A 15,669-nucleotide genomic window follows, 5' to 3' on the forward strand; every position below is an offset into this window, starting at 1 on the left:
TGTAACATGCGAGAACGTGTAGAGATGTAGTTTTGGAGGGCCTACAGAGAGAAAAGCGTAATATGGTCCGGACTTAAGAATACGCTCATTACGGTCACTATATACATTTTGCGGTGATTATACAGTCACTTGCTCACCGTTCAGCCTCAGATTGCACTCTGTTGACCGACCAAATAGTCTATGTGGCACCATCTTGACTAGTTAAATTGACCATGTTCCTTGTGGGTCCCACCTGTCAGTTCGCATAGGAAAAAGGTCAGATAAACACAAATTTACGCAGGCGCGACAAGACTCCAACCTGTGCGCGGGAACCACCTAGTTGTGTATGTGTCTGTCAGGGCCTGATGTGTGCGCATGCACGTGTAGGTTGAGCACTTGAGCGTGAGAGTGTGTGTTGGTCGTGTGGTGTGTGTGTGCATGCATGCGTGCGTGTGTGCGCGTGAGTGTTGCGTTGTGCATGGCTGTGTGTGTACGTGTGAGTGTTGCGTGCGTGCGTGGTTGCATGTGTTCGTGTGAGTGTTGCGTGCATGCAGTTCGTGTGCATGTGTGCACGTGTGTATAATCACCACACCAGCTCTTGTGTGTTAAAACAGACAACTCAGCATACCAATACAAGGCCACCTTGTCCGATGTGCCCACGGTCATGACTTCGAACCACCATCCAATATTTTTTGTCATTTGTTTTCATTCTTACTAGCAAGATGCCCGTGCATTGCACGTAACATCAAGATGCATTTGTATGACTAGTTTATCTTGTGAGAGAAAAGGATGAATGAGGGAAGGCCTTATTTGCAAATGTGGAGAGGTGTGTGGGTACCTTTTTGCAAAATTGCCATAGTTTCCTTCCTATCCGTCAGATATAAATCGGACGACCTATATTGCAGGATGGCAGGCACACCATCATCACCAACTCTGTTTTTTATAAGAGTGTGGAGTAGATACAAGCCAACAGGTGGGCCCAATGGTAGTGAGATAATGTGATGCAACACTAGAGGTACCACGTGGAGCGTTTAACTGGTCAACTAGTCGTCTCTTGAGCAAATACAGAGCTGTACGGTGAGCCCGTGACTGTATAATAACAACAAAACATAAATGGTGACCGTAATGAGTGGATTCTGAAGTCCAATGTACGTATCATGCTTTTGCTTCAAATACAATGATCGTCATTGTATATATCGCGAGAGAAAGATGAAACATGCATGAATGTGCTGGGGGCGTACTTTTAGAGGACCTGGTGATAGTTTGTGTGCGTACGTGAAAGGGGCGTAGAGGGGGTGTATGCGATGGAGAGAGAGATGCTCTTCGTTTCTTTTTATTATGACTAACTTTATATATAGTATAAAAATATAAAAATTCATAGTGCGGAATAAATATCATTGTGGGCACCATGCAATGCAAATTAACGTTCATACTCCTCCATATAACTTTGTAATGTTGTATATATGTAGAAATTCTAAAATAATTTTTTGGCCACACTTTATTCAAAAGGAATGTTGTATGCGAAATAAACGTGAAGAGAGGGCTTTTTAGATTAATGGGGTACGTGATGTAACATGTGTGAATGTGTAGTTGATGCATTTGGCAGGGCCTAGAGAGGTATGTGTGTGTATTACGTATTCGAGAGAGGCATGGATAGAGGGACCGGCGGGGGGAGGGGGCGTGGGAGAGATAGCACGACAAATGAGAGAGGTCTAGAGAGAGAGAGACACGAATATGATGTCACGGCGAGAGATTCCCTTGAGTGTCTATATGCAAGGGGGAGGGGATAAAGGCACGAGGAGAATTTTTTTTGTGTGGTGTCGGTGTTGGTATGTGTGGGTGTGAGAAGATAACGAGACCTGGGGGCAGAGGGTGTCTCACCGCGTGAGGTCCGGTGGGCCGAGGTGAGGTCCTTGGTTCGGTTCTGTCCTGTGCCACATTGGTCGGCCTGTGACGCATTTAGGGAGACCCATGGATGACTAGTCATACAAGACAAAGATAGTAGAATCGTGAAGGACTCTGTGTCCACTGACAAAGTCGGCTAGGATTTGTAACCCTAGGTCCTCGGACTAAGGTAACCCCTTATCTCTGATATTACTATTCATCCAACCTAACTTTATGGGGCATCCTACATAATGCTCTGCTAGAATCAAACTCGTCGATTAGGAAGAGAGGTGTGAGACAATGCGTGAGAGACAGGCCTAAAGATAATGTGCGTACAGGAGACACGTAGGCAGGTCTATGTATATAGAAATGGGTCGATGGGGATTGTGCGTGTGTATGCTTGTGAGAGGAAGAGTGCTTGTGATAAAGGTTAGTGAAAACAGTCGTAAATGGTTACGAGAGGGAGGCAGGGTTATATAGAGAGCATGTCTGCGTGTAAGACACCTCGGGAGAGAGTGTGTGAGCATGTGTGGGAGACCACCGATGGAGAGTGAAACTACATGTAAAAGACTGATGTACACATTGATTAAAGATATAAATTGTATCCAAATATTAGGATGGGATCATGATATTTGCAATTCGCGTAAGGAACGGTCATTGATCCATCAGACATCTAGATTCTATCGAATTTGAGCATGTCTATGTTGTTATTCGACATAAATATCCACATAGTTAGTATTTTGAACTCCAGACAATGCATCGCTTTAGCAATCGAATATAAACATGAGTATAGTTCATGTTGTGTGTGTAAAGCACATTATACATACGGAAGTTACACAATGAACATTATAAAAAGCTAGCTATGAACTAGCATACATTTGAATTCAACTTAAGGTGGTTTAAAAAATTCGAATTCAAAGAATTCAACATGAAGTCCATTCAATTATTTGAATTCGATATCATGGCATTTGTAAATCATATCTAAATTATGGGGGCACCAATCTTTGCTCTGCTTTTGTACATGATAGCATATATAGTCGTGTACAAAATAGATTCAAATTTAGCTCCTCCATTCCAAAATAATCGTAGTTATAGGATTTTCAAGTGTCAAAATTTCAAAAAGAAGCGGATAATTTAATGAGGTTTTCAAACATACAAGGTCAAATTTAACGTTATCTATTTAGGTCAATCCTCAAAGTTCAAGAGTACTCTAAACGTGAATGCTTATGTTTCAAAATTTCGAACGAAGCGCCAAAAGAGCCTCTACTCGCCCGAAACCGCGTGAGACCAATGTTTGGTAGTATAAGGAAATTACTTTTCTAACTCCGACCTGTGAAACCTACCGGCCCGACGTCCAAAGGTCTAAACCGGTGTAGGTTTGTAGCTTCATCTAGATGCCACGCAACCGCCTCCAAAAAACATTCATACACAATGGCCGCCTAAGCACACATGCGCGCGGCCGAAATTGCTCCCGCCCACTATTTGGGACACCTGGGATTACCATCCTACCCTCGACCCGCAGTAGGTCCAAAATTTAAAAGGGGGGAAAGTTTGTACTTTCCCCAAATTTCAAACAAGCGCGTCTCATCTGTTCAAAAAAGCCAAAAAACAAGCGCGTCCCAGACCGAAACATGGTTCTTCCTTAGCTCCCCCCCGTCTGATTCCCCATTCGTACTCCGTGGGCGCCAAAACTACCTCTCCACCAGCCGCAAAAACCCGGCGTCCTCCGTCCGCCACCCCCACCCACCCATCAACCGCCGCCCTCCTCCATCACGCCGGAGCCGATACCCCGACATCGTCGTCCATCGCAACCTCAACTGCAACGCCCTCCATGGCTAGTAGTTGAAGTCGAGGCCAACCTGTCCGTACCCGAGCCAGTTCAACCACGCCGTCCTGCGCCTCACCGCTGCCGCTCCAACTTCGCCACCGTCCACCGCACCGGAGTTGTTCCTTCTAAGCCGTCCTTCGCCGCCTCGGATCTGCTTCCCCTCCGCCGACATATGGGCACGGCAACACAGTCAACAATTTGGCCATGGGTTCATCCAAGGCTGCACCCTCCTCCAAAACACCGGTTCCATCGGCAAAAATAAGAAAATCGCCGCGACATATGAAGGACACAACACTGGCAACCGGAATTGGTACTCCTCTTCCCTTATTCGTGCAAATCTTACGTGTCTGCTTGCATGGTATTCATCCCACAGAAGACACTAGTTGACCGCTTCTTCTTGATACTAGATGTTCCTAGTAACTCGCGATGCACAAGGTTCCTCCTCATATACTATTTCACCTTAGCTAGAGGTCCGTCACCCCCTGGATTTCAATTCCTGGTCAGTTGATTCCCAATTAACGGAAGCATTCCCCGGCGTAACAGGTTCTAGTCCACCTATTACGCCGGGAAGCAGTGCCTCGGTGTTTATCTTAGGGGCGTGTGGGGCCTAGAGCTGCTGGAGCCCGATCTGGAGGTCGGCCGGGATTAAAGGGATGGCCTGGGGGCGCTACCAAGCATGACGGTGGTGTGAGGTCAAGGGGAGGGCGGGGTGGCGGAGGTAGGGATCTGGGTCGGTGGTCGCTGGCAGTTCGAGAAAGATCGTCAACAGTGACTGGCGGGAGGTAGACGAAGGCCATCTGCCCGTTCCTTATAGATCGGATGGATCATAAAAAAATCGACTGACCTATTTATTTTCAGTCGACTATTATTTTGATTGGAGCACATGTGGTGGTGTGCTGGAGGAGTACCTGCATTTCCCAGCCATTCCTGTGCTCATATATTACAAAATCATATGGAGTAGAATCTAATTTTGTTTGCCATGCAATGTTGTAGAGCTATCTTATGTCTCCTGTCATTTATTTTTCAGCCACCTGCTATCTGCTATGTTTAAAGTGCACTAGTTCTGCACACACTTCACCCATACTCTCACTATTGTGTTTTTATGCAAGGGTATTTCAGACTCTACTGCCTTGACAGAAGCAGAAAAGAAAGGAGAGAAGTCGCTCCAGCGTGGTACGCGGCTAGGCCAGACACGTTCCAGCCTTATAAAGGGTGCAGTGTCAGCAGATGGAGATGGTAAACGTAGCTTTGGAGTTGATGACCTCGCTCATGATGAACCACCATCCCAGGTGCTTGCTTTAACTTCGCGGTGTCATATGTGGTTGCATGTTGCATATGGTGTCTAGCTTTTATTCAAAAGGCCGAAGTCGGCCTTTATTAAGATAAGGAAAGATATTTTTTACATGAACCACCATCCCGGGAGCACCAGAAGATAAATAGCTAGTCAGGGCACTGGCCGAGCTAGTGACAAGCCCACCACAGACAGGCATCACCTGGAAGCCAACTAAAAAGCCACAATGGTGGCAAAGCAGCCCGCCTCCCACCAGGCTCTCAGGTCCTCGATGATCATCCTCACCACTCCAACCGGATGTCTAGCTTGTACTGCTTCCAATTTGGTTAAATTGCATCTGCTTAGCTTACAAATTATACCTTTGAATATGACATGCCTTCCTGTTTTTGGTACATACTAGTACATCTGTCTATTAACCATGTTCTTACATCAAACTAATGTTCTTGTGTATCCCTCATCAATCACTTATGATGAGGCAGTCAGGCCAGTGGACTACTGTGAGAAAAGATCCTCATTTAAAGAATGCAGCGTCAGCCTCCCCACATGATTCTCAAGAAATAGCAAGGCTAGATGAAGATAGTGAACGCAACTCTATAGTTGATTACCGCATTTCCCCTACACGAGCATCGCAGGTGCTTGCTCTAACTTGGTAGTGTGATATGTGGTTGCATGTTGCATATGGTGTATAGATTGTAATTCTTCCAATCTGGTTAAATTGCATGTGCTATTCTGCTTAGTTTATACATTATACCTGTTAATGTGACATGTCTTCCTGTTTTTAGTACATAGTACATCTGTCTATTAAGCATGTCCTTACATAAAACTATTTTTTTTGTATCCCGCATGAATTAATATGACGAGACACCTTTAGTATATGCAGTGTGATATTAGTTGCATCTTTCATATGATTTATAGCATCGCTGCTTCTAATTTGTTGAAACGCCATTTATGATGGGACGCTTTTAACTTGGCAGAGTCATATTGGTTGCATCTTTCATGTGGTGTCTAGCTTGCATTGCTTCTTATTTGTTGAAATGGATTCTGCTTAGTTTACACAAACAGTTGTGAATATGCCATGTCGTCATGTTTTTCGTACATATTCCATCCTGGTATCATGTGTTTGCCTTACATCAAAGTAGTGATTGTCAGTACCATGCACGAATGAGTTCTAAAGAGTGAATTTTATTGCTTTTTCTTGTCGGTTTTACTTGACAATTCAAAATCAATAAAGCGGAAGGAAAGTAGCTAGGCAGCGGATATAGATGCTCCTTCCAAATGGAGGGCCTCTGCAGATTCTACTCCGCCACCCCCCAAGAAGATTTGCAAGACAACACATGCATAGACACTCAACATAGCTGTGTTGATGATGAGCACGTCTCCCCTAGTGCACCATCACAGGTGCTCCCTCTAACTTGGCACTTTTATATGTGGTTGCATGTTATGTATGATGTCTAGCTTGTATTGCTTCTAATTTTGTTGAATTCCATCTGCTTACTTTACACATTATACTTGGGAATAGGACACATGTTCCTGTTTCTAGAACATACAATATCTGTCTATCACACCATGTTCTTACATCAAAGTACTACTATTGTGTAACCTGCAACAATCACTTATCATAAGACACGTTTGACTTGGGAGTGTGATATAGGTTACATCTCGCATTCTTTTCTAGCTTGTACTACTTCTAATTTGTTGAAATGGCACTTATGATGAGATAGTTTTAACTTGGTAGAGTGATATTTGTTGCATCTTTCATATGATGTCTAGCTTTCATTGCTTCTAATTTGTTGAAATGCCTTCTCCTTAGTTTACACATCATAAGTTGTGAATATGCAATGCTGTGAATATGCAATGGCACTAATGACGAGAGACCTTTAACTTGGTAGTGTGATGTTGTTTGCATCTTGCATATGATTTATTTCTTGTACTGCTTCACATTTGTTTAAACGCCATTTATGACGAGACACTGTTAACTTGGCAGAGCGATATTTGTAGCATCTTTCATATGGTGTCTACCTTCCATTGCATTGCTTCTAATTTAGTGAAATGTCTTCTGCTTAGTTTACACATCATAATTTTGTTATCTCATGCCGTCCTGTTGTTCGTACATATTAGATCCTCCTATCATGTGGTTGTCTAACATCAAAGTTCAATTCGTTTGTATCACGCATAAATTTGTTCTGAAGAACTAAATTGTTATTCATTTTTCTTGTCGGCTTGACTTTAGATGGCACAAAGAAAGAGGAAGGAACACAGAATGACAGGGAAAAGGAAGCGGAAGAATCCTGGAGATTCTGCTGGTACTGATGGTGCAATAGAAGGTCAAAGGCCAGCGAAAAATTGTACAAACAGGGTATCCCGTGCTACACGAGCTGCAGAATAAGCCAAACAGAAAACAATAGCTGCCACCAAATAAGCAGAGACAGCCCTAGTTGTTGCAACACCTTCCACAGTACCACCAGCTGCACGAGTTACTCGTTGGTCAACTCAGCTAGCAGCATGTTCCCAAGCTCCCTTGCCACCTGACACTACTTCTGAAGCACTCTTGACACCAGATGAGTTGGCAAGATCAGATGAACTCTGCGAGCTTCAACAGCAAGAAGGTAGTTGCTGGAGTCAAGTTATAGTTGCATGCTTTTTTATATGTAGTCTCACGGTTTGATGTACACTAACACTTCCTATGTTCGTTGTTGGACTAGCACCTAGGCGCAAGAGAAAACAAACATCAGGGATAATGCTCGATAGGTTAACTAAATCTAGAGGAGGAAGAATGGAGATCCGTTTTGAGGCAGGTTTAAAAAGGCCACGTGATGCTATAGAGTCAGCCAAGTTAGTATCAGAGGCAGCGGTGGCCGTTAGGTGTCATGTACGTATCCTCCCAACATGGATTCAGTACAGGAATGACAAAGACGAAACCCAGTTCAACACCTTCCTCGACCATTTATCTGTAAGTATGGTTATGTATGGAAACTAGTAATATCGTCTTGCTCTGTCCCATACTTTCTAGCTTGCTGATAATGAGACTCCCATAATTTTCAACATATGAGGTTCAAGTTGGATAGCCAAGATGATGCAACCAGACAATCTTACACCCATGTTTTCAAGTCTGCTCTGCGACAATATCGGTATAACTTGAGGAAAACTCACTTTGAAGGCAAGGCTAACAGTGAACTTATCCAAACATCTCCAGTGGAAAATATATCGGATGAATACTGGAGAGGCCTCGTTAAACACTGGTCTGATACAAAGTATCAGGTACATTATATATATGTAATCAGATCACATGTTGAAGTCCTATTTACGCATTTGCCTCACAAATCTATCTTCTCGTAGGTGAACTGTGCAAAGAACAAGGCCAACCGTACGAAAGTGAAATTCCAACACACGAGAGGATCTTGTAGCTATATTGCACACTACGAGGCTCTTGTAATTAGTTGTTGTTTCACTCTTTTCGATGTACCATAATATCAGATCTATATTGACTTGTTCCAAATGCAGAGGAAAGCCCGCAAGGACCAAAAAGTACCTGAACCAAATGTTGTGGAAATCTTCAAGGACTGTCACACCAGCAAGATGAAGGGCATGACTACACCAGTCAAAGCCGCTGTTGTAAGTCCTTAATCCTCATGCCTTTTAACTACTACTTACTCTGACTTGTGCCTTGAACTGTATGGTTTGCAGCCAATTTCTTTTATCTTTTCAATTTTATACACAATTGTCTTAGCGTATCATTGCACCTTACAAGGTTTGAAAGGGAGGAGTGATGTTCCTTTGATCTTGATCTGTAATCTAGTTCCATGCTGGACTTGCCCACACAACGTTACAATTGCATGTTTATCTGTTCTCAGTTGTTTTGTGATATTAATGATGTCATACTATGCTTACTGTATTATAAACTTTGTCTCTTTATCCTTAGCTATCAATACAATGTGAAGAAATAGACAATACATTAGCCATGATACATGGTCATATGTTTGGAACCTGGTTTTATTATGTACTTTGTAGTAAAATACAACCAATATTTTACATGGGTTCACCAGAATAAGTTCTGTATATAGACCAAAGCTATTTTTTTGGTTTTGCTGCCTCCTTAATATCTTCTATTCTAGTACTACTAATGTAAACACTCAAATTTTCGGCAAGCAATGGAAAAAATGGTGGAACCGCCACCTTCTAAAGGTGGCGAGGCAACTATAACCGCAATGTCAGCTCTTGCTGCAGTGGGGCAGTATATGTCCACTAACAGTGCCAAAAGCAGGTTCCTGTGTAATACTGGGTTGGTTGTAAAGGAAATCTCCTCCAAACTGCCTCATGATCAAGATATGCAAGCTCAAAACAATGTTATATCTGCACTCCAGACACAAGTCCATTCCCTAATAGAGACCCTTTGTGAAACAAGGACAGACATTGTTCGATGTCATCAAGATATGCATGGTTTTGAAACCAGACTATCAGACATTTTCTATGTTGTTCAGGAGCGTAGGAGAAATGAAGGCGAAGGTTATAGTTGCCTTGACGAAAGCACTTCTGTGACGCGTGATTCATCGTCATGGAAGTGGACACTTCCATGATGATAATTTTGGTAATGTCATGGAACACTTCTACGCCATCACAGGTATGACTATCTTGATTCTTTCATAAAATCGTCATGGATGTACATGCATGACAGAAAACGTGACCTACTGTGACTAACACGTATCATCACGGAAGTGTATTTTTTTTGTAGTGGATGCATGTGAGTAGTTGCATGTTCACGACATTTTGTGGCTCGAGTTATTTTATTTCAATTTAAAACTGATGTTAATTCTACTTGAACATAACGTTGATCGAGTCATGGTGCCACTGAATCGAGTTTTTCCCAGTGCAACCACATTTGCCTTTATGGGAAGGTCGTTATTCGGTTTGTTGTCATGCCTCTGGTCGGTACCTCCAACGAGGGAAGGTTATGGGCCTGCGGTACCCTGGCCCGGTAAGCAGACATAACCTTGTGTGCCCGTTTGTTGTTATGGTATCTTGTCCCCGTTTGGGACCGTTTTGCCACGACGGTGGCCGTTGATGCCTTTGGTAGGCACGGGGCCACCCATGACTTAGCCCACTCGGGAGTTAGTCGGAGTGGCCAGGAGAGTGTCATGGCAATGGGAGGGTTCTGTCGGAATGCCGTTGGTCCACCCGAATGGGAAGACGAGACCATGGGTTCCGTGGTGTGGGTAAAGTGTGCTACCTCTGCATAGTGTATGTCAATCTATCGATAGCCGCGTCCTCGATTACGGACATAGCTCGTGAGTAAGTCATACCGTGGATCCACATTAATAAATAATCTTGCACACTAAGTTTTATGTCTGGCACTGGTTATGTGATGACTTGTGAGATCATGAATATGATCGTTGCGGGAACCAAAGTGTTGGTTTCGTTTGTGATCCGGGTATGATCATCATTTCGGTTACGAGGTAACCCGTCTGGTAAGAGAGTCTGTGGGACTCGGTGCAAAAATTGATTTATCACTACATCAGTAGTATGTCTTGCATTGCATTTAACCTGATTAGTTTTCATGATATTGTTTGGCATTATGCTTATGCTTGTTGTGAGCTTGCAAGTACATTCAATGTACTGACCTGGCGTGTCATGCCAGATTTTAGGAAAGTCGTATTGGATCGGAGTGCTTCCCGTGTCTAGATCGTGTCCACATCGGTGTCCCTGTGCTATGGAGTTCTACTTCGTCGTCGTTCCACTGCCGCGTAGTTATCATGATCGATCCCCCTTCATGTTCATTAAATAATGTACATATTGTCCTGCCGCACCGTGTGTGCCGCTTGGCCTCGCCACTTGATGTAATATCGAACCTATGTTTCCACTAGCATCAATAAAGTGGTTGTTTTCTGTACCAAGTTGTTGCGTGTTGCCAGAAGACTTGATCTCTGGGCTGGCAATGCAAGGTAAACCGGTTGCTTTGAGTCGGGGTGCCACAATGCTTGGTATCAGGTCCGCGCTGATTGTAGGACACGCTAGACCGTCGATGCTCTAGATGAACGGTAGTTAGCTTAGTTTGAGTGCCGATAGTAATAGAAATTGGTTGCTGCATTGCATGCATTTTATTTATTGTTATTACTAACTGTCTAATGATTGTGAGTGTAGATGGCTCCAGTTCTGTTCCTGTACCAGTCGGAGCCAGCACCGTACACCTCGCCGCACCTGCTTCAGAATGTGTGGCGCCGCCTCTACCCAAAGGGTGCTGATCCAGTGTATCGGGAGCATCTGGCCGGTTTGATGTACGAGTATTACGTGGAGGTCACTTTACACGACAGTACTCCTTCTGGCGCTTACACCCGTTCCTCTAAGGGTGATTTCGCTTCCACGCCATCTCAGGCCATCCAGTTTGCTGCACTCGAGGCTCTTCTAGACTTGCGCTACAAGAAGGTTCGCATGCAGACCCATCCAGGTTTCTACTTCTACCCGTCTCTACATGAGAATGGGCGTATCCGCTTCCCTTTTATTGATCCGACGTGCATCGTCCTGCTAGCCACCTTTCTCGATATATCACTGCCAGTTATCTCTTGATCTATGAGTTCACCTGAGAGTTAACCCGAGCTCGGATAGCCCTTGCCGCTGCTCGGAATAGGAACCCTCCACCTACTGTCGGATTCACTCCGTTCGTTCCTCCAGCCTCTGTTACTCCCGTTACTCCGGTGACCACTAAGGGTACCACGAACCCTTTGGCAGTGACTCCTCGTAGTGCCCCTGCTGCGTGGGCTTCCCTTGTCGCTACTCCTGCAGCCCCTATGCTCAGGTCTCACCCCGCACCTGCCCCTGAGGGAGAGTCCTCGAGGCAGTGTCTTCGTGTCACTTTTAACCCGGAGGTTTCCACTATCAGCTCAGGATCTGAGTCCGGTTTAGGAGAGGAGCCCGTAGCACCAGCCGAGCACTAGATCGTTAGAGTATCCGCAGTCGTCATGAGGTCGATGTACCGATGTAGTCGTACGTGTCATGATGCTTAGTTTCATGTATGAGGGTAGTCGAACCCATCATGATGTTTACTTTTCATTTACGAGTTTATGTATAATTATGTTGGAACCTTTTTATTATTCGCCTTGATTTTCTTTTTCGCTGCTTTCTTTCGGCTTGTCGCTGGCTTTTATTCCCATTTTTGGATATTTCTCATCTCGGTTGCTTTATATTGGGAAAATAAACAATAGGATGACGCGGGGAGGCAGCAGCAGCCACGCTTGTGATGATGTCCCTGTTCGTCGCTCAGCAAGACAGACAGGACATTCCCCCGAGCCATATCCGCCACCACCGCCTCCACCGCCACATCCGCCCTCCACTGAACAAATTATGCGCATGTTTGAAGAAAGAAGGAACAACAATCTGATTGAGTTGTTAAAAAGTGTGCAAGGTATGGTTGGGCAGAATGGAAATCAGAATGGTCGTCACTCCAAGCTATCAGATTTTCAGGGGACCAAGCCTCCCAGTTTCAGTCAAGTTATCGATCCTTTGGAAGCCGATGATTGTTTAAGTACTATTGAGAAGAAGCTTGAGATTTCTCGCACTGAAGAAGCTGACAAGGTTCCGTTCGCTATGCATTATCTTGAGGGAGCTGCCACTATATGGTGGGATAATGCTAAGTCTATGTGGCCTGTGGAGGAAGAAATTACTTGGACTAAATTCAAGGACCATTTCCGCAAGTACCATATTCCCGCCGGTATTATGAAGGTCAAGCAGCGCGAATTTCTCGCTCTCACACAAGGAAGCCTGTCATTAAGTGAGTACCTGCACAAGTTCAACCATTTGGCCTGTTACTCTCTCTATGATGTGGCCACAGAAGAAAGGAAGATCGACAGATTTCTTGGAGGACTGAACCAACACCTCAGGTGCACTCTCAGTATGTTTGATTTCCCGGATTTCCAAACTCTGGTAAAGAAAGCCCTCATCGCAGAAAGGGAACACAAGCTTGTGCATGACAACAGGCCCACTAATAATGATCACAAGCGCAAATTCGAGCCTAAGAAGGATGGACAACAAGTGCAGAAGGCTCATACTTGGCAGCAGACTCAGGTTGAGTACAAACCAAATTGGCAACAGAATGTTAACAAGACTACTGCTCAAGTCAAGAACGTCGTGACCAGCCCGGTGCGCAAAGAATGTCAGCGCAACAATTCCTGCTTCAATTGTGGGCAAACCGGACATTATGCCAGACAGTGCCCTAAGAACGGCAAGCCAAACGCCCCATTCAGGCCACAAGTCAATCACCTGGAGCCCTACTCTGTCCAGAGGACCATCCAATGGCAATTTCACCACCTCTCAGTAGATGAAGCCCAAGAGGACTCAGAAGTCGTCATTGGTATGTTTCCTGTTAATAGCATACCTGCAATAATTTTATTTGACTCTGAGGCTTCCCACTCTTTTATTTCGCGGAGTTGTGTTGCCCAAAACAAGTTTCCTTGCTCAATTTTGGGAAAAGTATGATGGCACAATCCCCGGGATCCGTGCTCGGAAGTAATCTGGTCTGTCATAATTTGGAAATTGATATCAAGGGAGTCAAATTTCCAACTTCCTTGATAGTCATCGAATCTGCCAAGTTGGATATTATTTTGGGAATGAACTGGTTAACCCAATACCAAGTATGCATCAACTGTGCGACCAGAGAAGTCACCTTGACAAGTCAGGAAGGTTGAACCACAAAATTCTATGCCCGCAGAAGCATACCCAAGAAAGAAATGGTCTTCACTACTGTAGCTGAAGAATTGGAATTAATTCCTGTGGTCAGTGAGTTTCCAGATGTATTCCCTGAGGAATTACCAGGAATGCCGCCAGACTGGGAGCTTGAGCTCGCGACTGATCTTGTGCCAGGAACCGCACCATTATAAAAGAAGTATTATCGGATACCTTCGTCAGAGTTAGTGGAATTAAAGAAACAGCTTGATGAGATGCTCCAGAAAGGATACATCCGTCCAAGCTCTTCACCATGGGGATCAACCGCTATATTTGTGGACAAGAAAGACGGCAGTCTTCGGATGTGTGTGGATTACCGTCAACTAAATGATGTCACTATCAAGAACAAATATCCACTACCAAGGATTGATGATTTGTTTGATCAACTCAATGGGGAAAAATTATTCTCCAAGATTGATTTGAGGACCGGGTACCACCAGCTCAAAATCAAGAAGGAACATATTCCTAAGACCACGTTCACTACTCGATACGGTCTTTACGAATATACAGTCATATCATTCGGTCCCACCAATGCCCCAGCCTTCTTCATGCATATGATGAATAAGGTATTCATGGATTTCTTGGATAAGTTTGTGGTGGTCTTCATCGATGACATCCTCATCTACTCAAAGGTGAAGAAGAACACAAGGAACACCTCAGAGTAGTTTTGCAAAGGCTCCTTGACCATTTGCTATATGCGAAGTTCAACAAATGTGAGTTTTGGCTCAAGCAAGTTGGATTTTAGGGCATGTTATTTCAACAGAAGGGATAGTCGTGGATCCAAGTAAGGTGAAGGACGTGCTTGATTGGACGGCACCCACGACAGTGTCTGAGATCCAGAGTTTCCTTGGATTAGCCGGATACTACCACCGCTTCATCGAAGGTTTCTCTAAGATTGCCAAGCCGATGACAGAGCTCCTCAAGAATGATAAGAAGTTTGAATGGACTGAGGACTGTGATAAAGCTTCAATGAGCTAAGCACCAGACTGACAACAGCACCAGTATTGACTCTTCCAGACATCTACTACAGCTTTGATGTATACTGTGACGCATCCAGGAGAGGTATTGGATGTGTACTCATGCAAGATGGCAAGGTTGTAGCATACGCATCTCAACAGCTACGACCTCATGAAGGGAACTATCCAAGGCATGGTTTGGAGTTGGCCGCAATTGTGCATGCTTTGAAAATTTGGAGACACTACCTCATTGGAAAAAGGTGTCAGATATTCACCGACCATAAGAGTCTCAAGTATATATTCACTCAACTGGACTTAAACCCTTGACAACGAAGATGGCTTGAGTTGGTCAAGGATTATGACCTTGGAATAAATTATCATCCGGGTAAAGCCAACGTGGTTGCCGATGCCCTCAGTCGCAAGCCTGCCAGTCTAAATGCCATAATGGAGTCCTTGCCTCCCGAACTCCAAGAAGAGATCGTTGAGCTCAGTTTGGTTATTGTTGATGCCAGTCTTGCTAATATATTGGAAGTTACTCCTACCCTCGAGGATGAGATCCGTAGGGCCTAGCCGGATGACCCAGCGCTACAACACCATGTCAAGCGTATGCTAGAAGGAAAGACCCAAGATTTCTCTAAGGATCAGCAAGGTACGGTAAGGTTTCGAGGACAGATTTGCGTACCTGAGCAAGTAGACGTGAGAAAGAAAATCTTGGCAGAAGCACATGAATCTTCGTATTCAATTCACCCAGGAGGTACCAAAATGTATGAAGACCTTCGCCAGATATTTTGGTGGGATGGAATGAAGAAAGGCATCGCATACTTTGTCGCTTGCTGCGATATATGCAACAAAGTTATGGCGGAACACCAGAAACCCGCCAGACTTTTCCAACCCCTACCCGTTCCGCAATGGAAGTGGGATGATTTCTGCATGGATTTCATCACAAGCCTACCAAAGAATCACCGAGGCAATGATGCAGTATGGGTCGTGGTGGACACACTAAGGTAGCTCACTTCATTCCC

Source organism: Triticum aestivum, chromosome 6D (assembly GCF_018294505.1).
Source record: "Triticum aestivum cultivar Chinese Spring chromosome 6D, IWGSC CS RefSeq v2.1, whole genome shotgun sequence".
Lineage (NCBI taxonomy): Eukaryota > Viridiplantae > Streptophyta > Magnoliopsida > Poales > Poaceae > Triticum > Triticum aestivum.